The 26008-nt window shown below is 41.0% G+C and overlaps 1 long non-coding RNA gene across 4 annotated transcripts in view; it reads right to left on the bottom strand.

Moving 5' to 3' along the window:
- LOC117359149 overlaps positions 1–26008 on the bottom strand; it is an 83615-nt gene that overhangs the window by 21588 nt on the left and 36019 nt on the right. For 3 of the 4 annotated variants that reach the window (XR_004539171.1, XR_004539169.1, XR_004539168.1), the window contains exons 3-7: positions 22886–22987; positions 22619–22776; positions 13338–13477; positions 13007–13101; positions 12502–12721 (exon numbers count right to left, since the gene is read on the bottom strand). This is a non-coding gene — a long non-coding RNA (uncharacterized LOC117359149). The remainder of the gene's footprint in view (positions 1–12501; positions 12722–13006; positions 13102–13337; positions 13478–22618; positions 22777–22885; positions 22988–26008) is intronic. The other variant, XR_004539170.1, reaches the window with a different exon arrangement.

Here is a 26008-nt window from a genome sequence, read left to right on the forward strand (position 1 = left end):
CTCTGCGATATCCCTGTAAAGGTGTAATGATATAATAAACAGCATAGATATGGTTTTTTATGAGCCGCAGCAGCTATCTAAGTTTATTGCTACTAAAAGTCAGTTAACCTCCTCACCGTGAGGATTGAATTCAAATAGATCTGTTCAGTGAATATGGTTCTGGGGTTGTCAAGCCTCATCTTTAATTTCCTTTTTCTTGTTTTCCTGTAATGTTATTACTCAGTATATTCTTTAACTCCTTCCTCAGCTATAGTGGACTAACTATACTTTGATAAGTGTTTTCCTTAAAATTATGGCTCATGAGTATTTGATTTTTGTTCTTAGAAACTATTTCAGTTCATTGTATTTTTTTTCTTTTTGACAGATATTATTGTCAAATGTTGAAAATTTATAAATAAAGAATTTTTTTTTTAAAAAAAGAATTGTAAGCCACCTAGACCTTTTGCACTGGACGAATATCAAATGAACAATAAACATAAAAATAAACTGCACATGCAAATGAAGTTTGCTGAGGGTCGTCAAATTTACATGAGATGAGTCGCTGGTGATAGTGATTGGCACATGTGCAGAATAGTAATTTAGCCATAAGCCAATGATACTTCACGAATAAAGGAGATCAAATTTATGGATATTCCGCAAGAGATGTATGGCTATACAGTGGTGCCTCGCATAACGGACGCCTCGCACAGCGAACGCTGCACATAACGAACTTCAGGTCTTGCTTCCCACAACGAACTTCGTTTCACACAACGAAGTCGCCCGAGCTGCATCCTTCCACGCAGGCACTGCGCTTAATTGCCCTCTCTCCGCCTGGCTCCCTGTGCAGTGGCGGACCGTCGGCTCGCAGGGGCCCGGCGCCTACTGCTGATGCGTTGGGGGGGCGGAGCTACTCTCGCCGCTTCCCCGATGCTAGAAAAATAACAGCTTTGTTCTCTCTCACCATTGGCAATCTGTTTACATATTGAAAGAAACAGGAAAACAAAAGCTTATCCATTTAGACCATTTTGTAATACTGTAAGTATAAACTAGTATTATAGACAGAATGATCTGCCCAAGGAAATGGACAACATTTTCAACCATGCAGGCATTTAAAAAATGAACAGTTAAGTCCCAGTTTTTGCCGCTGAGACTCTGCCCTCTCTGACTGTAAAATTAGACTCTACTTAGTCTGTCTTTAAATTTAAAAAATGTGTGTTGTTTTAAAAAACAATTATGTTTTTAGATGTATCTAAATAAAAATAATAACAAAAAATTTATCTTTTTTTATGTCATCTTAGCATATTTTATGCTGCAGAACGAATTATTTTTTTTAACATGTATTGTTATGGGAAAACGCGTTTCACATAACGAACTTTTCGCATAACAAACTTGCTCCTGGAACCAATTAAGTTCGTTGTGTGAGGCACCACTGTATATGAAATGTCTGCAGTCTTTTCATATTTCCTCCTGATATGCCTGCATATATCACATTACCACAATCCAATCACAACACTCCAAGGACATAAGTAGGTATATAAAGTGGATTTGTCTAAAATAAAAAAAACACTTTCTTAATTACTGCAAAAACTTGTTCTGAAAACAAAAAAAAAAACAATAATCAATTAGAGTACTTAAAAAAAAAAAAATAAATAAATTAGAAACTTACATTGATCTACCAAATAAGGTAGGCATAAAAGAGGGATGATTCAAATGATACATATATAGTAACATAGTGACATTTTACGGGAAACATACAAAGTTAGACTTAGATGTCCTATCGAAAATGCCCCTCATGTGTCCACATTTAGGTGAAGTTAAAGAATCATCCCCACAGTGGAGAATATTCCTCACCATTAAAGAATGAATAATACCAACAGCTACTACGTGGTAACTAGAGAATGGCATGTGGACAAAGTTTGTCCCCATCCTCACCCTGTTCTCGTAGACTCCTTCCCCATCCCTGCCCCCCGCAGACTCTGTCCTCATTTGCACAACCCTCGAACACTTATGATTTTATATTTACATATTTTTTTATTAAATGAAAGCGCTTCTGTACTTGTACTTTAAAAATACAGTGGTGCCTCGCATAACGAACGCCTCGCACAGCGAACGCTGCGCACAACGAACTTCATGTCTTGCTTCCTACAACGAACTTCGTTTCACACAACGAAGTCGCCCGAGCTGCATCCTTCCGCGCAGGCACTGCGCTTAACTGCCCTCTCTCCGCCTGGCTCCCTGTGCAGTGGCGGACCGTCGGCTCGCAGGGGCCCGGCGCCTACTGCTGATGCGTTGGGGGGGGGCGGAGCTACTCTCGCCGCTTCCCCGATGCTAGAAAAAAAAAAAAAATGAACAGTTAAGTCCCAGTTTTTGCCGCTGAGACTCTGCCCTCTCTCACTGTAAAATTAGACTCTACTTAGTCTGTCTTTAAATTAAAAAAATGTGTGTTGTTTTAAAAAACAATTATGTTTTTAGATGTATCTAAATAAAAATAATAACAAAAAATTTATCTTTTTTTATGTCATCTTAGCATATTTTATGCTACAGAACGAATTATTTTTTTTAACATGTATTGTTATGGGAAAACGCGTTTCACATAACGAACTTTTCGCATAACAAACTTGCTCCTGGAACGAATTAAGTTCGTTGTGTGAGGCACCACTGTACTGCAAATCTCATGGAGTGAAAGGTGCATATAGACTTTTCACCATTATGAGATCCACAAAATTACCCCCAAAATGTGTTTTTATCCAGATTTCTATTCTGCATTATCATTACAAATTCTAAGTGGAGTATAAATCATTACATACGCAATAAAATTAAACACACATAATGAAAATACAACATGCACTACCTAAATTAAAACATAACAAACACATTCCACTCCTCCAAATGGAGACTGTTAAACACTCAACCCTGCATTTAACATGCACCAACTGAACTTTTCACCATATCTCCAGTCTCTTCCACCCATCTTAAAAGTCTATACAAAATTCCTTAACATTCTTGTATGTATGTTCTCTTTTAAACTCTTCAAAACTTTTCATCTATCTCATTTCAACAGGTAACTGATTCCACATATGAGGGGGTGCTGAAAAGTTCTCAGTCCAACCAAGAAGAGAATGGCATGGCTATGGTTCAATCAATGATCTGAAACAATGTCAAAACAGAGAATTTTGTTTCTGCAAATTGGCACTTAATTGGCACTTTTTCAGCTACAGTGGCAAAATAACACTCAAAATTTAGGAAGTCAGTTGGTTGGGCTGAGAACTCTTAAGCACCCCCTCGTATGAGGCCCAGCAGTATAAAATATCGAGGCCCGGTATTCTTCAAAATTAATCACTTTTTCAGGCGGTACTTCCAATATAGATTTAATGGCTGATCTCAAAGACCATGTTGGCTGATAAATATGTAACTTTGAAGCAACTATTACTGAAGCCTGTCCAGACAACACTTTAAAAACTGTACAGAGGTTTTAAAATTTTATAAAATGTTCACCTCCACCATATTTTAATTGTCAGCCAAGCCCTCCTATTATTCAGTATGTTCTACAAAAGCTCTCTATCTTCGCTTGAAACACCTGAGCACAGTGGAAACCATCATACATTGTCCTATCTTTCAGACTGATTGCCTAAATGTCATCTTGTTATCCTAACAAGTACATCTCTTAATAACCTACCAGTGAATTCCATAATATAATATATACTTAACTATTTTTGCTACTCTGGTGCCAAGAACCATCACTTAAATATGCTAAGTCTAATTGAGGCTATTCTGATATGGAAACATTAAGGGATCCATTTACAAAGCTGCAGTAAACACTAATATATTCTTACTGCAGGATATAAAGCACTACCTTGGGGGCACGCTTAGGCATGCCATGGTAGTTATGGAATCGGTGTGTGGTTCACACCTGCAAAAAAATAAAATGTATTTTTTAGCCCTGGGGAAATGTCTGGAGACAGAGGTATGTTCTGCGCTAATTAGTTTTGTTTGTTAGGTGCCATTGACTCATGTTCAAGTCCTAGCGACTGGATAAATTAAAGATCTAAAAAGAAGTCGGTTTTGTGCTAGTCCAGTGTCAGCCCCATGGTTGTTTTCAGTGTGTCCACCCTCTTTGACGGGTTCCTTCGATCTTCCCAAACATGATGTCCTTCTCCCGTGATATCTCTCTTCTCTAGTAATCTCTATATCGCTGCACACTAAGGCCTTGATTCTATAAATGGCACCTGCCGGTAGGTGCCCCGATTGATATGCCTACTGAGTTAGATGCCCAACTAATTACTTTGTCAATTGGTGTGGTAATTGAAAACTCCATTTAAAAAAAAAAAGATTTTGAACAATTTATTAATTTTCAAACAGGTGCCTAACTCGGTAGGTACCATGTAGACGTCTACACTGAAGCGCCTATCTATGCCTACCCAAAAAGTAGGCATGGTTGAGGTGGAGTTTGGGTGTTGACTGCCTTAGGTGCCAGTAGGAATCGACGTTAGGCACTGGTAAATTAGGCCTATAAAACCCTGGCCTAATATACCAGCACAACATTGTGGCGCCTACCGGCACCTAAGTCAAGTTAGGTGCCAGTAGGCAAGATTGTACAAATGGCATCAACATTTGATTGACATGCGGTAGGCACCATTTTTCTAGGTGCCTACTGATTTAGGCACCATTTATAGAGTCGGGTCCTAACCAATGTTCCCTCTAAGGATTGATGAGGTGTGTGCAAAAAAAAATATGCATGAGCGACAAGTTACATACTCCACAAATTTATGAGCAGGCACGGAGGACACATTTTTAAACAAATGTAGTTTATCCTTGTACTCCTTATGTATTTTTAATCATCTATGGACATGTTTGTATGTTTATTGTTCAAATGGTTTTATTTATTTCCCAAAATTTATTTTTGTTATACACATTGAAAATATTTGATATTGCGTTTAAATCAAAATCTCAATAAACTTGAAACTTGAAACGAGTGTCCGTGAGATTGTGGGAGGGTTAAATACTCAAAACTTAGAAGAATAACAATTTACTTAAAGTTTTTGCTTCGCCAGCTTTCTGGTATCTTTACATACAGTGGCGTACCTAGCATATGTAACACCCAGGGCCCATCATTTTTTGGCACCCCCCCCCATCTGTACGAAAAACATGATTTTTAGTAACAAGCCACACGTCACACATGAGTACCTAGGAAAAGGCAGCATCTTACATATTGCAGTGAACAGTACATCAATACACCCATTGTAAAACTAAACAAGCCAGACCAGCACAGATCAATCCTACACTGTCAATCCTAACAGAAAACTATGTCTTTCGAACACACAGAACACAGAAAACACCTTCACCTAGTATGGAATATGTAATCACAAACTAACCCCTCCCTCTTTTACAAAACTGTAGTATGGATTTTAGCTACGGAGGTAACAGCTCTGATGCTCATAGAATTCTGAGCATCAGAGCTACTACCACCACGGCTGGTGCTAAAAAACGCTTCACAGTTTTGTAAAAGGGGGGATAAAATAAAAATACATAGACAAAGGTTAAATTGAACCAGCAAAAAGCTGGACTCTGCATACAATGCTTCACAGAAACAGTGACACATGTCTCCTAATGCAATAAATAAATAGAAATTTTTTTCTACCTTTGTCTTCTGTGGTTTCTGCTTTCCTCGTCTTCTTGTAACTCTCTTCCTTCCATCCACTGTCTGCCGTCTCTCTTCCCCTATATGGCATCTTCTCTCCTTCTATGCCCCTTCCAGAAACTATATGCCTCCCCCTTCCATCTCTCCTTTCATCCCCATTGGTCTGGCAGCTCTCTCCTCTCCTTCCCTCTCCCACACCTCTCCTCTGCAATCCCTTTCCCTTTTCCCCCTCATTTCCCTTTTCAATTTATTTTCTGCATCTGTCTAGATTATGTTCTTACTACCCTCTCATCAATGTCCTTTTTTACTGTCTACCTAAAGCTTGCCACCTCTTTCCCTCACCCCTCCAGTGTTTCCCTAACTCAATCCTTTTCTCCCCATCATGTGTCCTCCTTTTATTTATCCCCTCCTTCCATCATGTACCCTCTTTCTCCAACCCTTCCATCTAGTACCTTCTCCTCTCTCTGTCCACTTATCATCCAGCATCTGCTCCCCTCTTTCTCTCCTCCCATTTCCTTCTGGCATTTGCTCCCTTATCTCTCCCATCTGCACTTCCATCCAGCATAGGCTCCCCACTACCATCCAATGTCTGCCCTTTCTCCCTCCATCCACCCCTCTTCAATCAGCATCTTCCCCCTTTCTTTCCCTCCAATATCCTTCCCCTTTATGTCTCTCCCCTTTCTCTGTACATCAATTCCATCAGCACCACCCTTCCATACCACCCTGCCCCCTTTCTTTCCCTCCACCACTCTTCCATTCCAGCAGTCCTGCTCCTTTCTCTCCCTTCATGCAGCAAGGTCCTGTGATGATTGCAGCTGCCTGCTGCCAATCCACCCCACTCTGACGTACTTGCTCTAGAGCGGACTCAGCAGCCGCATGCTGGAAGGGCCCGCGATGACTCGTCTGCTGGCTCTGCTCTGGAAAAAGTAAGTTACGTTGGAGGAGGTGGACCCGGCAGACGCAGGGAGTTGCGGCAAAGTCCCGCAATGACTGCGTCTGCCGGGTCCACCCCCTCCGACGTAACTTACTTCTTCCAGAGCAGAGCCAGCAGACGAGTCATCGCAGGACCTTCCTGCACCTCAGCGCGGATGCTGACTCTGCTGAAGAGAAAGTAAGTCAGTGGTAACGTGACCATTTATTTTTTTCATCAAAAGGGGACATCTATTAATTGACTGAGTATCCTTTCTTTCTTTCTGCACTCAGGCCCAACAATTGTCCCTTTCTATTCCCTCCCTCCTTCCATCCCATGTCCTTAGTGCCCCCAGTGCCTCCTTCCCGTGTCCATAGTGCCCCAGTGCCTCCTTCCCGTGTCCTTTGTGCCCCCAGTGCCTCCTTATGTCCCCCCACTGCCTTCCAGATTTTGCCCACCCCCAAAGCCAGCCAGCTCTGCCACATCTCCATTTTTTTCTCTCTGTCACCACCGCATCCCCTATGCTCTGGCATCTCTCTCTTCTCCTTTCTTTCCTTCGCACCCCATATTCTGGTATCTTCCCTTCCCTGATTCTCTGGCATCTCTCTCCTTTCCTATTCTTCCATCTTTCCCTCCCCCTCCATGCTCTCACAACTCCCCCTTCCTTTTCCCTTAGTCTGGCATACCTTCCTCCTTCCCTCCAAGCCCTGGCATCTCCTTTCATTCCCTCCCAAATCTTCCTTCTCCCTCCAGCTGGGTACCGCAACACTCTCCCCTGCAGCTCTGGACTTCCCCACACCTGCTCCCCCAAAATTGCCATGCTTCGGTTCCTCTTCTTCCTTCCTCCCTCCCCCCGCGGGACCCTGCGGCACCATCAACTCTTACTCCCTCTAACGCCGGCCCTGCAGCTCCGGACTTCCCCGCACCTTCTCCCCCCCCCCGGATCGCTATTATTTTAAATGTTATAGCCGCGGGGCTGTATCCATCAGTGGAGACGTCTAACCTCGGCCTGCCCCGGAACTCTTACTGCAGCAGCCGCCCGTCTAGGCAGGAACAGGAAGTCACTGTTGCAGTAAGAGTTTCAGGGCAGGCCGAGGTTAGACGTCTCCACTGATGGATACAGCGCCGCCGCTATAACATTTAAAATAATAGTGATCCGAAGGGGGGGGGGCAGGTGTGGGGAAGTCCGGAGCTGCAGGGCCGGCGTTACACCAATGAGAACAAGGGGCGGACCGCCCCCCACTTAGTATGCCACTGATTGCGGGGATCATGAAAGGAGCCGCCGCCGCCGCTGCTGCATCTTAGGCGAGCAGGGCAGCCCGCCACCGCCCCCGCTTCCTCTCACCTCCGCTCGAGTGAGCGACACCAGAAGAAGCATGAGCGACGCCACTGAAAATAGTGAGCGATCGCTCATGCGCTCACCTTAGAGGGAACACTGGACTGATTAGCATGTGGTTAGGTGGGGGTAAGGACTCACATGCTAATGGCCATGCAGTAACGGAAAAATTAGTGCATGGCCATTAATAGGAAAATGGGGCCAGTTTACCTCCACGCTAAAAGTGGCCTCAACATGCAGGAAAGACCCACACTGTAGATAGAAGACACTGTAAAGCACCAAAATGAGGCACTTAGATATACAGAACTGGCCTAAAATCTACTTCCTGATACTGAGTAACTTGGCAGTTCTAATAGGCAGGACAGCTGTCATTTAATGATTAAAAAAATAGGATTGCAAAGGTAGAAAAAGGTATTTTATTATGTTTCCACATGAGCTTACTTTCCTTCTCAAATGTTTTTCATGCTTTGTTTCCTGACTAAGGTTTTGCAGGAGCGTGTGCACAAACTATTCATCCCACCCCCCTAAAGGCCCTGAGGCCACTGTTCTGAATTTGATTGGTTGAGCAAGCAACAGACAGATGCTGCCCAGCCAATCAAATTCAGAACCGTACTGTCAGGGGCTTCAGAGAATCCCCAGCCCAAGAGCCCTGGGTTTTTTGTTGCTGTTGTTACTTTTTGTTTGATGCAGTTTGCCTGTTTGAGCAGGCTGCCTACTCAACAAATCAAACTACATCAAGCAAAAAGTAAACAAAAAAAAATTACAAAAGTATAACTTGGTGGCGTACTAAGAGGTGGGAGAGGGGGCAGTACACCCTGGGCACCATGGTGAGTGAACTGGCACCCCTCACCTCTCCACCCCCGCTTTTCCCATTCCTCCCCTCCACACACGCACCCCCCTTCCCTTCCACTTCTAGTTGAAGTTGTTTGCGGCAGTCAACAATGTGCTCTTCGTGCCCCTGTTGGCTCTCCCACTGATGTCACTTCCAGTTGCCGCGCATAGGAAGTGATGTCAGAGGGAAAGCTGACAGGGTCACAAGGAATACATTGTTGACTGCTGCATGCAACAACTTCAACTAGAGTTACGGTGGAAGGGAAGGGTGGGGGGGAGGCGCGTAGCAGGCAGGAGCGGGGAAGGAGCGGGAGGATGGAGATGAGGGCAGGGGAGGGGTTCCACTGCCCCGGGTGCCTCTCACCCTCACTACGCCACTGGTAGGACTGTAGAGCTGGGGATTCACTTAATCCCCTGAAAGACCTTACTGCACGCCATTGTTTTACAGGTATGTTTTGGGCTCTTATAGGTTATTTTTCATGTTTCATGACATTGATTTTCCCCCCAATATATCCTACAGAGCCAGATCACATAAGTGTTTGAAAAGATATTTAAATAGAACAGGGTGGGCTATCTTTCTCAAATTAAATAAAGTTGTGCAAATGGATTTTTATCAATAAACCCACAATCTCTCTTCTATCCCAAGCTTTAGGTCACCAAATTTCCTAGCAAAGCAACGTTCACATACCCCCAGAAGTCCGCTACAATGTAGAGGACAGAGTTGTCCTCCTTGCCAAGGTAAGTCATAGCTCCCTCACCCCATTCATAACAGCCCCGCCTAGTGGCCGACTCTGGGAAGTCATTTAACTCTTCATTGCCCCAGGTACAATATAAGTACAAGTATATAATATGTAAACTGCCTTGATTGTAACCACACAAAGGCAATATACTACATCAAATTCCATTTCCCTTTCTTTTGAAAGCAAAACTCTGTGTTTACCCTTTAAGTCCCAAATTGTCTTCAGTAGTGTTTTTGTGCAAAGAATATGAACAATTATTTTGGAAGCAGAAGTCCAGATGTTTCATGAAAACAGTGAATTGTATACGGTGGGCCAACTTATTTATTTTCAACACGTTGGACACTGAAGCTCAATAGAATTCATTCTGCTGTTGAACCCTACTGATGTATATATTTCAGAGAGGAAGTTTATGCCATCCAGTCCTGTCATGTCAAATATATCATACTGGTTATATTTTAATCTGGTTGTGATTTAAAATATCAACTAATAAGGACTGAACTGTGTACCCAAGGCAGACCTCATGCATCAACTAAACAGAAAATGAATAATCAATAGCCATTTATTTCATCCTTAAGTAGTACAGCAGCAATGCAACCTAAGAAAGTCGATGCCCACCAGGGATGCACATTCGTTCGTTTTTGTTTCATTTTGTTTAGTGCAAGCTAAAATTTCAGGGGTCCTTTTACTAAAGTGCTCTGTTGGAATTAGTGTGTGTTATGTGTCACACAGCCCACAGGTATGCAATATGTGGTACAGCATTTCGCACACCTTAACTCCCCTTTTTATTAAGCTGCAATAGAGGGTTGTACTGTGGCCTAGAGTGATAAATGCTCCGACGATGCTCCGATGCTCATAGAATTCCTATGAGTGTTGTAGCATTTAGCAGCCCAGGCCACGGTAGAAACCTATATCGCAGTTTAGTAAAATTTTACATGTAAATTTGGGCATGTACCCAATTTTCTCATGTAATTTAATGCCAGGACAGATAGGAAAAAATACTTAACAGTACCTGAATAATATTCAGTGTATTGTAAAGGTGGTTAATAAATCCCAATAAATAAATAAATGCATTTAATAGCAAGCTAATTAGCACCAATAATTAGCACTAATTAGAAATAATTACAAGTTATACGTGTAAATTTAGGCACAAGATCAAACGAGAGGACACATTCTTTTAAGTTACGCATGTAGATAAAGAATAAGGGTGTTCATGTCTAAAACTGGGCACGGTCAGTGGTGTAGTAAGGGAGGGGGCGGTTCGCCCTGGGTGCCATGTTTGTGGGAGCGCCAGAACCCCTCCTCCTCTCCGCCCCCTCGGCCTCTTCCCTCTCCTCCCCTTGCCACGCACGCATCACCCCGTCTCTTCCCCCGAACCTCTAGTTGTTCACCACTGCGAGCAACTTCAACGTGTTCTTTGCGGCCGAGTCGGCTCTCCCGGGTGCCGCGCATAGGAAGTGATGTCAGAGGGAGAGCCACCGGGGTTGCGAGGAGCACATTGAAGTTGTTACTTGCAGCGGTGAACAGCCAGAAATACGGGGGGATGGAAGGGTGGGTGCCTGCGGCAGGAGGGATCAGGGAAGGAGCGTGGGGGCAGAGACAAGGGCATGCTGCCCCGGAGGGGAGAAGCATGCTGCCCCGGGCGCCTCTCACCCTTGCTACACCACTGGGCATGGTTCTTGGGTGTAAGCACTATTTTATAAACAGTGTCTAACTTTAAGCATGGTTTACAGAATAGTGTTTGGTTTTTTTCAGTGCTGATTTTTAGGTGCCTAATATAGAATTTACCCAATATTGTGTCTACCAACATTTTTTCTTGTACTCAATATTTTAGTGTCCCTATGTAATAATAAAGGACCTTTTGTACTAAACCGCGGTAGAGATTTCTAACGCAATCTAGGGTGCTAAATGCTCCAACACTGCTCCGACGCTCATAGGAATTCTCTAAGCGTCGGAGCATTTAGCACTCTGGGCTGTGGTAGAAAACTCTACCATGGCTTAGTAAAAAGAGGGAAGGTGTATTAAATTGAAAAAAAATATACTTCTTTACACACACCCTTTTTTTACAAAACTGTAGCGTGACATTTAGCGTCGACTGTGGCGATTAGAGCTCTGACACTCATAGAATTCCTATGAGCATCAAAGCTATTACCCCCATGGTTGGTGTTAAAAATCAAATTACGGTTTTGTAAAAGTGTGTGTCTGGGGGGGGGGGGCAGGTATGTTAGTATGTGATATTTAATTGCAGTATTTCTTAGAACAACAGATCAGGCATTTTACAATATAAAATGAAATGAAACAAGAAATACATTTTTAAAAAATTCTGCCGGAATCGCTATAATGCTTACTAGGGTTTGATATTTTCAAACGCTATGGGACTCATAATCAAAATTTTTAAACACCCAAAAACCAGCCTAAGTTGGCACTTGGATGTCCTAATAGCAGGTATGTCCAAGTGCCGATAATCAAAACCAGCTTTTTGGATGTGCAACAGCACTTCTAAGCTGCTGTGCGTACAGAGATCAAAGGGGTGTGTTGGGAGGTGTGTTATGGGCCGGAATCGGGAGGGCTTCAACTTGGACATACCTCAGCCATAATCAAAGCTTTCCTAGAGGGAACTTAGACGCTGGCAGTTAGACCTGTTTGAGTTGCGTCTAAGTTCCTCAAAGCTGCCCAAACTGACAAGAAGACCACTGGAGGATTTAAAGCATGACCCCTCCCCCCTTACTCCCCCAGTGGTCACTATCCCCTCCCACCACCCAAAGAGTGGGAAAAAAACCCCGCAGGCTTCCCATCGCAGCAGAGGAATCCACATCAGCTGAGCTGGTTTCTGGGATTCCTGGCAATGTGAACCGCACAGAACTGCGAGGAAGATGCAGTATATAAATGATTTGTTGTGTTGTTATTCCCTGACATCCCCAATATACTGCTGACATCCCCCATATCCTCAAGACATCTCCGATATCCCGCTGGCATTTCCGGATCTCCCCCAACATCCCCTGACATCGCTGCCCCCTCCATCCCATCAACATTCCTGGACCACCTCCCCACCTCCCCGGAACCCCCATACCTTCAGATGAGAAAACGACAGGAGGGAATCCCACTTCCTCCTGCCTACAGGGCCGCGTGCTGTAAATGATGGGGCTTCCCCATTCCAGTACATCTTGGGATGCAGTGGGAGGGGCCGAAGGCCCTGATTGGCTCAATAAATGAATAGAATTTCCATCTGTCCCATTGGTCCCATCTCATGTACTGTGTTCTGTGTGTTCGATTTGTGTGGAGGATTTCTTCTGTTTTTGTTCATATACATAAAAAGAACAGGAAAGGATTATTATTATTTCGAATGTCTAAAAATATAATAATACTTTTACTGTACAAAATGACATTGTGTGTGTAGATATCGATACTATATATATATATAACAATAGTTTCTCTTATGTTTTGACTACTTTGACCCTCTTTAACCCCTGCCAATTTTTATCTCATTTTTGTTAAATTCATACATCAGAGTTTAATTTTAAAGCTGGCCCTGAAGACAGTGATGTATAGGTTATATCAAGTGTAGCTTAAATTACCCTATCCCCAGTGATTTGAGGCTGAAGGAAGGATCCTACTCTTCCAGTAGGGTCGGAAAGAGAAATAGTCAGACTCTGTCCCCTGAACCTGACCTCTGCAATAGAAAAATATTGTACTATAACAGCATATATGAATTTTGTTGCCTTTGAAAACATTTTTAGACAGTTTTCTTTCTTTCAGTGAAAAGAATATTAAAGGTTAAAGAGATATGAATTAAGAGCAACTTATCAACATATTTGTTCTCTCATTAATATGTTCTACCCTTAAGACAAGGCTCTTAATTGGGAGAAATTATTGGATGAATACTGACAATAACCCATATCTACATACATATCTGGTTCATTCTTCCTTTGCCTGTGCTCTTTACAAGGGTCCGTTGAAAAGTTCTCAGCTCAACCAACAAAGTTGAGGCAGTCTCCATCGAGGGCTATACACTCCAGTCCAGTAGTTTTCCACTTTTATTTTTCGTTCTATTGGAAAAATACAGAATGAAAAAAGTGTAAAATCGCTACCCCAACTTTGATGGGCTGTGAACTTATCAGCGGCCCCTCACACATGCTGGTTTGTGCATGGTTACAGCATAATACATAATATTTGGATAAAAAGATATTAAATAAGCTTGTTCACTAACACTATTCTTCATTGGACATAAAACAAGAATAAATCCTCCCCTGAATAAGCCCAAATGGCTCCCCTGCCATGAAACTACATCTACCTAGAAAAACACAGGAGCTCAAGGCTGCCATGGAAAAGTCTCTCCGACCAGCAGTTCTAAAACCAATCCATACAATTGCACACCACAGATCTGTGTCTTGCCTTTTTTTTGTGTGTGCCTAATAGAATGAAAACCGCAAGGAGAGGTCTGCAGCCGACCACAAAATGTGTTTGACACCTGCGTCTCTTAGGAATCTAAGTTTCAGATTTCTGTTATCACATGACCTGCTGACCCAAGGAGAGGAACACTGACCCTGCCTTACACCTAGAAGTCTATTGCTCCAGCTCCCCTGAGGGAGAAAAACCAGAGGCAAACGGCTGGCAATGATTAACCCTTACATGTCCTAGATGTAAAATCAAGTCAGGATAATAAAGCTTTCGCTGTACAACAGACTTTCTAAATTGTTACCGCTACTCTTCTCTGGGACGTTATCCTTTTGCTGTGAGGCATGAGTGCCCTGTGGTTGAATGGGGAACCTGCAGTGTGATATCATTAGTCTGTGCTACTCATTCAGATGTATTAAATAATAGATAATGGTGTTTGCTTCTTGGAAGAGCAGTCTACTTTGAAACTGTAATGCACTTTTCATTCATCAAATATTTTATGTTAGGGAGCAGAACATTAAAGAGCTGTTTGAAATGAAATATATTGCAATATATTGGTAGTTAAACTCCTGTATAGCATCTCTTATCAGGAGATAGTCTGATATGGTACACTGTGCTCATATCTGATATCTTCACCTTCCTTTAATATCTGCAATATGGTTACGACACAAATATCCTGATAGGGAAAGACAAACAAGCGATCATCACAAATAATACTCTACCACTCATTCTATTTCTGGAATTACAATTGCGTGAAAGAGTGTGCTTATAAAATCTCTAGCTTACTTAAATGGTATAGTTTTAAAAAAACAAAACAAAACAATGATAACCCCCTCTCCCTTTCCTTTAATAGTGATCAACAACAGTGTCTCACAAACTTTTTTCTACCCCGGCACACTGAACTTGAGTCCGCGTCTGGAGGGCCTCCAAGCATAAGTGGACGTCGATAGGATGACACCATGCACAGATGTGATGTCATCACGTTGAAGTCTGAGCATGTGTGGATGCCCTCCAGATTCGGGCCCTGAGCTTGGGAGACTTCCAAAACCCAGACAAATTGCCGGATTATGGAAGTCCCTCTATCTGCTAAACCTGTAATTACTACACTGGGGTGGGGGGGGTGGGGGTGGTAGTGAAGAGGAGGAAAGGCGTTGACACCGACTGGCTGAAAAAATAGCATACAAAGCCAAAAAATTTGATCATGTAACCCCTTTATTAAAAGATGCACAATGTTTGCCAGTTTCTCATCACATATCATTCAAAATTCTACTTCTTGTATTCAAAACACAATTAGAACATTCTCTAGCCTTTATTGATAGATTGCTTGTTCCTTACTCTATACTTAGAACATTACGCTCCAGTGATCAAAAATATCTTATCTATTCCATCGACGTGACAATTGTTTATGTCACCACACTGAAATCCATTTTTTCCATCACAGCACCATCCTTATGGAATACTCTGCCCATCCAACTTAGACAGCAAGATTCCATATCTAAGTTTAAATCAGAACTTAAAACATTTTTATCTAAAGATATTTATAATATATAAGATCATTAAAATACAGAAAAGATATTCTATTTCCTCTTCCTTTTGTGTTTTCCCTTTTACCCTTCTTTTTATTTTTAAAAAAATTGTATTTCTTCTCCTCATTTCTTTTATGTCTCCTATATTTGGTTTTACCCCTCATGTAATTATGCCTACTTTTAACATTCAATCTTCCTTTATACAATTTGCTTTGCTGTACACCACTTAGATTTTCCTGGATAGGCGGTTTATCAAAAACGAAATAAACTTGAAACTTGAACTCACATACAGGATGTCTTTCATGGCACATCCGGAATCTCGCCACGGCACACAGTTTGTAATTCACTGCTCTACAGTCAGACAAAATGTTGTGACCAAGCAGGTTTTTAACTGTATCACACTGGGTTCTTGATTACTAATATTATTGTAGGCAAATTTGAGCTACAAGAGTCCGCTGAAAGTTCTCAGCCCCACCAACAAAGTTGGGGTAGTCTCCATCAAGGGTTATACTCCTGGACCAGTGATTTTCCATGTTTTTCATTTTGTCAGAAAAAAAGTGGAAAATCGCTGGACTAAGTGTCGACTAACCATCGATGGAGACTGCCCCAGCTTTATTGGTTGGGCTAAGAACTTTTCATTGTCCCCTCATATACAGTAGTCTTTATTTGTTTTTAAATAGTTTTGGCCATCTTTTTAATAAATTTCACTTAGAAGGTAAGAATTTGGTGGTGGGAGTTCATAATTACATGTTAGATTTTGCATTCCAGCATGAAACATTTATTTTTTTTATTTTTTTATTTATTCAATTTTCTATACCGTTCTACCAGGGGAGCTCAGAACGGTTTACATGCATTTATTCAGGTACCCAAACAGTTTTCCCTCTCTTTCCTGGTGGGCTCACAATCTATCTATCGTACCTAGGGCAATGGGGGGATTAAGTGACTTGCCCAGGGTCACAAGGAGCAGCGTGGGTTTGAACCCACAACCTCAGGGTGCTGAGGCTGTCACACATTACAATATTCCTATTTATATGATTTTTGGTATATCAAACTTTTGTTATTTGTCAGTATAAGAATAGATAGCAGTCATAGCTCTGAGGTTTAATGATGCTGAGCTGAGTAAAAAATAACAAACCTAAACTGTGCTATTAAAGAAACAAAAACCCCGGATCTACGAAAAGCACCTACCGTTATGCATCTAGATCAGCACACCTAGCTGATATAGATGCCCAACTTCCCCCCCCCCCTTTTATAAAGCCACGGCGGTATTAGCTCTGACGCTCATAGGAATTCTATGAGCATCCGAGCTAATACCGCCAAGACTGGTGATACAAAAGCCTAATGCAGCTTTGTAAAAGGAGGGGTTAATTTTTTTAATTGGTTCAATCAGTCCTGTTAATTGAACAGCACCATTAAAAACCAATTTTAAACAAGTAAATTTTCCAACGGGCACCTAACTCGGTAGATATGTTGCAGGTGTCTCCACTGAGACGCTTACCCAAAACGTAGGCAAGGATAGGGGCAAAATTTGGGCATAGATTGAGTTAGGCACCAGTATTTTGGGCCAAGAAAACCCTACCTAATAAACCAGCACCTAAGTTTTTGATGCCTACCGGAGCCTACCTTGAGTTAGGCTCAGCTAGGCATGATTCTATACACGGTGCCTAATTTTGAATGACATGCGGTAGGTGCCATTTTCCTAGGCACCTACCAATTTAGGCACTTTTTATAGAATCAGGCCCATGCTACATATTCATTATTTTGTTTACAAGACGCAACAAAATGAAAATCTAAGGCATCTATACAATGTCTACTTACAAGACTGACATCTTTGGTTTAATTTGCTTCCGGGTTTCAAGTTCAAATATGTTTATTGAATTTTAATATACAATAAACAAAGAAAAATAATATACAGTAAGGAATACATTGAGAAATATAGATATACACTAACATAGTTAGTGTCTCAGTATATTCTATAGCCTTATACAGACAAGTGAAGTGGAGAATCTTAATAATAATATGATAATGTAATATCTCAATGTCAAGCATATCCTAATCCTGGAGAGGAGGAGAAATAGTAGAGAGAAAGATATCAGATTGTAAGAAATAAGTATACTAGGTATTAGGAAGGAAGAAGCAATATCAAAGAGATAGAAGTGAAGTAGGGCGGGCATCAACATCTTTAGTGAGTATTCCAATAACGACTGGGAGGAACAATAATTCAGAGTCAAGTCGTCAGTGAAGTCAATGGCTATGCAGAAAAATGTTGTATAGGTTCCCAGATGCGAGATATGTTCATGTATCTGTTGGAGAACTCCGCTGCTTTGATTTCATATGAGTGAGTCATGAGAACAGAATTCCACCAATTCTGATTAGCCCAGGCGCCTTAGGCCCCACCAGTAGGCGGAGCTTTGGGACGGATGGGCCAATCCGGCCTCATTCCGTCGTTGGCTGCCTGCCGGACAGGCGGGTTTGGCTCCCGTCTGTCCGGCCAACTACACAAAGGTACAGGGGGGGTCGCGGGTCGGCTGGGGGGGTGGTCGGAGGTTCTTGGGGGGGCGGTCGTTGGGGGGAGGGGGGTTTGCGTCGAGGGCAGGAGGGCCTGGGATCCCTCCTGCCCGTAATGTAGTGCGGGGTGGGGGTAGGGGGTCGCCGTGGCCAGGAGGGTTTGGGCTCCCTCCTGGCCCGATATTGTCGGGGAGTTGGGGAGTCGGCAGAGCAAGAGGGCTTGGGCTCCCTTTTGCCCCGATCGTGTCGGGGGGCGAGGGCTTGAGCTCCCTCTTGCCCCAATCGTGTCGGGGGTGCCGCCGTTGGCTGGGGCAAGAGGGCTTGAGCTCCCTCTTGCCCCGATCGTGTTGGGGAGTCGGGGAGTCGGCGGGGCAAGAGGGATTGACGTTAGGAAAGGGCGAACCGCTGGAAGAGGAAGCAGCGCAGGTGCAGGGCTCACGGAAGGGCCGGGACCGCCAAGAGAAAGCAGCAGGACACCGGTAGGAGCTTCTACATGATAGGGGGGGGGGGGGCGGGAGGCTCCTACCGGTGTCCTGCTGCTTTCTCTTGGCGGTCCCGGCCCTTCCGGGTGGGAGTGCGTGCGAGCGGTCCTTCGGGGTGGGGGTGCGAGCGGTCCTGCGGGGGGGCATCAGGCTTTCAGGGTGGGGACAGGACTTCAAGGGGGAGAGGAGAATCGGGGTGGGTGAAAGAATCGGGGTGGCCAGAGGAGAGTCGGGGCGGGCGAAAGGAGAGTCGGGCAGCATGCGCGGTATATAAAAATTTCTGTACATAAATTTGTGTTTTCCGCGCGCTATACCCGTTTTACACGGGTGCACGTTATACATGGGTGCGCGTTATCTACGTGAAAATACGGTACTCAGTACAAGAAACTTGGTCTTTTTTTTCTATTAATTTAAATGCTATAATCCAAGTATCTAAAATATTAAGACCTTGTTTAATTATAGGAACGATTGTCTGAATGTATTGCAATTGTAGAAGCTTTGTCAAAACCAAACTCCGAGTGGCAAAATGGAAATCAGCAGCACACTGTATTAGTTTAAGCCTGCTGATCATTCTCAGACACTTTCAGACAGACTGAATAATTGATCTAATTTGTGGTCCCATGATGGAGGGTTGCTTCCATATCACTCTCAGCCTGCACACTAGTCTAGCAATGGTGATAGAGATGCCATCCAGCATCAGCTGCAATGGAATATCAGTTAAAGAAGAGAGACTAAGAACAATAAATTCCGATTTAGCAATGTTCAAGGCAAGATGATTAGCCTTCAGCCAGTCTGAGACTGTCTGTGGGCAGTGATGCAGCTTGATGCAGTCTCCCTCAAAGTTCAGAAAAAAAAAAAATATCATCCATATACAATATTCAACATCTAAATTGTTGGCACAAAGGGATCATGTATAAATTAAACAGCACAGCAGTTAAAGCAGAGCTCTGGGGCACCTCTGTAGTTAGCAGGTAAAGAGCAGAGATTTTGAATCAATCCACTCTTGCTGATGCCGATTGCTAAGGTAGGATGAAAGCCGTTCCTGAAATCCCATCAATGATAACAGTCTATTCAAGAAATTAGCATGATCAAGGGTATTGAATGCTGATGTTATGTCAAGGAGGACCTTGACTTGTGGAGGACCATTTTCGATAGGAAGTCTCACTGTACCTTGAGACATCCAGAGTTGGACGTCCAAAAGACCCGATAATCAAAAAGTCGTCCAGGACGGCCAAGATGTTTTAAAAATAAAGTGTCTAAACATCTGTAAAATCCAAAATCCGTTCAGCTGAACATCCAAAAGTTCTGATTAAATGTCCAAGATAGATATCCAGAGTTTCAATTATATGACCCGCAGGACACCTACAGTAGAGGTGTCTTTAAAACGTCCCTGATGATATAATAACATTACCACGGTAGTAACTAAACTTCCCTAATTCTATAACATAGGTGGCACATATTCACCCACGAATTACACGTTTATTTATTTATTTTAAAAATTTATATCCTGCTTAAATCCTAAGCGGGTAACAAAGGATACAAACTTAAATTCAACAGACTCTACAAATGTATCATGTCATAAAATTCATCATCTGGTGTCAATACTTATTATAGCAATACTCCATCATCTATCAATTTAAAACCATGAAGAGAAGGATCTCACAAACAGGCATGTGTTTAGCGATTTCTTAATTTGCACATATTCTCAATGTGCCTCTCATTGAGTTTCAAAGTCTTGGCCCTGCTACAGATACAGCAGCATTGATGTTTTGTTTTGTTTTTATAATGTACATCCTGGTTTCTTTCCTCAATCAACTTCATCATCAACTCTGATCATAAATTTCAGTTTGAAATGCATCTTCTCAATATTCGAGTCAAGTACTCTGGTGTCACACCATAAAGCACGTGGTGTATTATTGTCATAATCTTGTACTCAGTTCGACATTCGATAGGTAACCAGTGCAATTTTTTAAATACGGGAGTGATATGGTCATATTTTGACATCCCAGTAATTAATCTAGCAGCTGCATTTTGTACTACCTGCAGGGCATGAATTCTTGCCTTTGTAATGCCCAAAAATAGCACATTATAAAAATCCAATTTACTGATGAAAAGACTTTGGAGTACAATCTGAAAATCCAATATTGATAACATAGGTCTGACTCTTGACAGAACTCTCATTTGCATAAAAGCTCCCTTAATTACATGCAATCGATCGACAGGTGACTATCAAGGTACATGCCTAACAATCTCATCACAGAAATTACAAACAATTTTTTATCTTGTAATTTCACATTTTTCACTTTCAATAAATTTTTGTCATTTCCAATAAACATGAGTTCAGTTTTCTGTATATTTAACTTCATAATTTAAATTTCATTTACCTCCAAATCAATATTTTGCTTGGTGGCAATTACGTCACTGTATTTTGAGCTCGTACCCGAATGTTCTCTCCTTGCAGTTAGTACCAAGTCTTATTTCGCATAACATTACAATATTATCGCTTGGTGGTAAAGCTTCAATATGGTATAAGCTGATTCACAAACTACATAATGTTGTCCGTAATTCTATTGAGAATAAATGGTCTCAAGAATTGAACCTCCCTTCAGATGCTATAGACTGGCAAACTGTATGGCTCTTATTTTTTAAATCTATTAGATCAGCCTCCCTACTCCAATCGATATTTTTTATGTTACACAAAGCCACGTGGACTCCTCTTTTATCAAACAAAATTGATTCATCTATATCACCTAATTGCTGGTCCTGCAAATCACAACCTGGCTCATTATCACATCTTCTATATGATTGCACATTTCTTACAGATTATTGGTCCAAAGTTTGGTCTACTATTTCCAATATCCTAGACACTACTGAACCGCTATCACTTTCTATTGTAATATGCATGACTCAAGGTCTTCATAAACAACTATCTACTCACGCTGACAGAATGTTCACTATACTCATGGCTACAGCCATCCAAAACATTCTTTACAATTGGAAAGATCTCTCTAAAGTTGAATTTCATGCTTGGTGGAATTCTATTTGCCTAATTGGAAAATATGAAAAGGTATTGGCTGAAAAAAATAACCGAACACAGATTTATGCTCTCATTTGGTCTCCCCTTATTCATTATTGTGAAACAGTCATTTAAATATATAATTTACAACCTTTGGCATGACTTTCAGATTTATTATTGTTATTACATCAATTTGCCTTTGTATACATACTGTGATTCATTTTTGTATATATGCTCCCAATATCCTGTTTTGTCTATATTACTGCACAATGAGATTTTCTCTGTTATTACTGTTCCATATATTTGTATACTTACTTAAAACCAATAAAATATTTTGAACACAAAAAAAAATAACTTCATAATTTACAATATGTGCATACCTGCCAATATTTTGCATAAGTTCTATTCTGTAAATAGCCACTGAATTTGCATAGTGCCTGATTCTATATATGGTGCCTATGGAGCATGTTGGGAGGTGTGTTATGGGCTGGAATTGCGTGGGCTTCAATCAGTACGTACCCCAGCCGAGTTGTGTCTAAGTTCCACAAGGTGCCCAAACTGACAAGAAGACCACTGGAGGATTTAAGGCATGACCCCTCACCCCCCTTATTCCCCCAATGGTCATGATTTCCTCCCACTACCAAAAGAATGAAAGAAAACCCATAGGCTTTCCATCAGCTGATTGTGGCAGAAGGATAGACGTTTGGCAGCTTTGAAAATGGACATTTTTCCTGCTGGGTTTGTGGACATTTTGCACAAAAATGTACAACCTCAGACTTAGGCACATTTTTGATTATGCCCCTCTATGTATTCAGTGCGTGAACCATCTTTATTCAAAGCCTTTATAAATTGCTTCATCATGCCTAGCTTTATATGTAGTGGTGGCAGTATGATTCTATCTCGTGCTACCAAAGGTTCATTGATTACATTTTGTCCTCCAACCACCATATATTTCCTCGCAGGCTAATCTTTTTTTGCCCAATGTTCATGTTTGGCGCCACTATCCCAAAGGCATAAAAACAAGGATACTTTGTGCAGCAACCTTGTTGATCAAGAAGAAAATTAACCATCTTCAAGTTTACACAAATCACCCATTGATGTTCTTGGTAATTTATCTTTCCAAGACTAAAGAGATGGCCTTGTACTCTTCTTTCATCCTGGTGGAGTGACCAATTGGAGTAGAAAAATATTTGTTGCTGTTATTTAAAAGAACACATTTCAAACTACGTTTTGAACTGTCAATGAAAAGACAACACTCACTTGGGTTATATTCTGAAAGACCCATTTTCTTCAGAAGGTTTCCAATGTCAGTGCAGAATACTAAGTTGTCTTTGGTAACGAATGGCAGCAAGTCCTTTTCTCTCCTTTGATAAAATGTAATTTTCGTTCCAGGCTGAAGTACATTCTTTTCTTTTAGTCTGGAGGAAAGATTTAAGTCCCTGATCAGATCACTCAATTCATTCTGGTCATAACGTTCACTATGTGAAGTTATTTGGGAATCACTGTCACTGCCCCCACTTTATTTACCTTGTGCGATATCAGACATGCAAGATTCATCCTCTAAGAGCTGTAGTAGTTCACAGAAAGGTGGAATGGGTACAAGATCTGAGTGCAGAACAGGTCTCTGGGCTAAAGGTAGATCAGGGTAAGACCACTTGTTACAATTATTTTGATTTATGCCTATGATATTAACAATACAAAAATAACAGTTATCGAAGTGGTTTTTTGGTTCCATCCAAACCATTGGTACTCCAAATGTCAGGCAGCTTCTCTTTCCATTTATCCACTGGTGCAAATGTTCCATACAAGTTTTGCTTACAATATAAGGAGCCAATGGCTTATCTTGATCTCAAAGCTTGACACCAAAATAACCTATAAATGCTCTTTTTACAAACTTAGAAATAGGTTTCCTATTTGCTTTCAGTGTGTACTCCACCCAAGCAGCTCTTGAAATAGCCACAACCTGTACGGCAGTAGTGTCAAAGTCCCTCCTTGAGGGCCGCAATCCAGTCGGGTTTTCAGGATTTCCCCAATGAATATGCATGAGATCTATTAGCATACCATGAAAGCAGTGCATGCACATAGATCTCATGCATATTCATTGGGGAAATCCTGAGAACCCCACTGGATTGTGGCCCTCAAGGAGGGACTTTGACACCCTTGCTCTAAGGTATTCGATCTGCAAAAATGAAACGATATGAGTGGGAATATACATACACACCTCCTATACGATCATAACTATTATACAGTTAAGTTACTTACCTTTTACAATCCAATATTTTGGATGTAAAACTAGTTGGAAATATGAAAACACTCTCACTATATCTGCTAACTTGTATGCAAAATCACTAACCAGGTAACAGAAGACAAAGTTGAAAAACCCATTAGAATGTAAATCTACGTGCAACTGTTTTAAATAGATCAGGTTAAGAAACCTTTGAAATACAAATTTATGTAGTCTAAGGAAACCATGTTTACTATCTAAATTTTTTTTTTGCACATAATTATGTAATATAATAGAACAAAGGCGATTATGTCATTTGAGCTTTACATTTTTATGCCAGTGTGAATTATAGCAAAGGAAGTAGACGAATAGTTGTGAAACAAAGGTCATTATACACACAAAAAAAATGTGAGTAATTTAAATACTTTAAATACCTTTCCACAGCTTCCAATATCTCACATCTGAATATTGGATTAATTAATGTCCGCTCAGTTAAAACTAAGCATCATTTATTGAAAGATTTAATCTCCTATCACTCTTTTGATGTTCTCTGTCTAACTGAAACCTGGTTAAATGAAGGAGAGGAAGCTTACCTTTCCTACATTTGTCCCCCAGGATTTTCCTATTTTTTCAATCATCGCCTCTATAAACGCGGCGGCGGTCTAGCTGTTATTTTCTGAATATCTTTATTAAAAGAAATTGATCATTCTCCTATTAATTCTCCTATTGAATTTCTACAATTCTCTTTCCAAATTAAACCTAAACTTGATGTTTTACTTCTTTATTTGCCTCCTCCAATAAATATTACAAATCTATCTGAATTACAATCACTTCTTTTTGATTTTGGTTCTTCCACTATTAATCCTCTCATACTCGGTGATTTTAATATTCATTTCGATGATATTACTGATCATCAAACTAAAACTATTCTTTCTTACATTAATCATCTTGACCTTTATCCCTTAATATCTGAGCCCACACACAATCTTGGACATACAATTGACATGGTTATCATCCCCTCTACATCAATAGAGAATTGCTCTTTAAAGTTCTGTGACCCAGTTCCCTGGTCTGATCACTACCTATTATCAGTTTTGTATAAATTCAACAATCCAAACCCCCAATTACCCACAAAAAAAGTTATCAAATTTAGAGATTTTAACAACCTTTCATCTGACATAATTTCGGATGCTCTTCCATTAGACTTTTTTGATTTAGGATCCTCATCTCTTGAAAATTCAATACAATTGTGGACCAAAAACACACTACAATTACTAGACAAAGTAGCCCCACAACAGACAAAAATCATCCCGGCAAAAAAAAACTTTAATCCTTGGTACACAGCTGAACTCAATCTTATCAAACGGCAATTAAGATCTCACGAACGTAAATGGAGGAAAGTTAAATCATCATCGAATTACGAATCATTTAAGACCCAATCCAATTTTTACAAAACAAAGATAAATCAAGCAAAAACTAAATATTTTTCAGGATTAATTCAAAAAGCTCCAAACTCCTCTTCTTTATATCGCATAATAAATTCAATTCTTTATTCTAATAAACAAAAAAACTTAAACATCGAGATTAATCTCACAGCCAATGATCTTGCGATTTATTTCATTAAAAAAATAGATGACATTAGATCATCCTTCTTAATTAATTCAACCTCCAAATCTATCTTACCAACTACTGATGACATCTCATTCTCTTCCAGATGCTCCTCCTTTAACATTCCTAGTCTAACGGAATTAAAATCTATCATAAATTCTATTAATATAAAAGGCTCTAAGACTGAATCCATTCCTCCTTTTCTACTTAAACGTTTTTTTCATATTTTCGGTCCATCAATACATACTTTAGTTAGTGAAAGTTTAACACAAGGCATCATGCCAAGTGATTGGAAACATTCAATTATTCACCCCATCTTAAAAAATCAAAAAAACAGTGCTGGAGATTGTACAAACTATAGACCCATAGCTAATATTCCATTTTTAGCTAAATTGACTGAAAAGGTTGTATTCAATCAGATATCCGACTTCATTGAAAAAACTAACATCCTTCATCCAAATCAGACAGGCTTTAGACAATATCATTCCACGGAGCATTCCTTAATTGGTATGACAACTTCCATTCACTACTTCTTGGACCACCATCAGTCAGTTCTTTTAGCTTCCTTAGACCTCTCGGCGGCCTTTGATACAATTGACCATGAATTATTAATAGACAGACTTCAATCAATAGGCATTTCAGATCAAGTGTTAGCCTGGTTCCAATCTTATTTCACAAATCGTACTTCTGTGGTCTCCTTTAATAACATGACTTCTGACTCTTTTTCCTCTCAGCATGGTATACCTCAAGGTTCCATATTATCCCCTCTTTTATTTAATATATTTCTGGCACCTTTGTTGACTTTATGTCAATCCATC

Source organism: Geotrypetes seraphini, chromosome 4 (genome assembly GCF_902459505.1).
Source record: "Geotrypetes seraphini chromosome 4, aGeoSer1.1, whole genome shotgun sequence".
Taxonomy (NCBI): domain Eukaryota; kingdom Metazoa; phylum Chordata; class Amphibia; order Gymnophiona; family Dermophiidae; genus Geotrypetes; species Geotrypetes seraphini.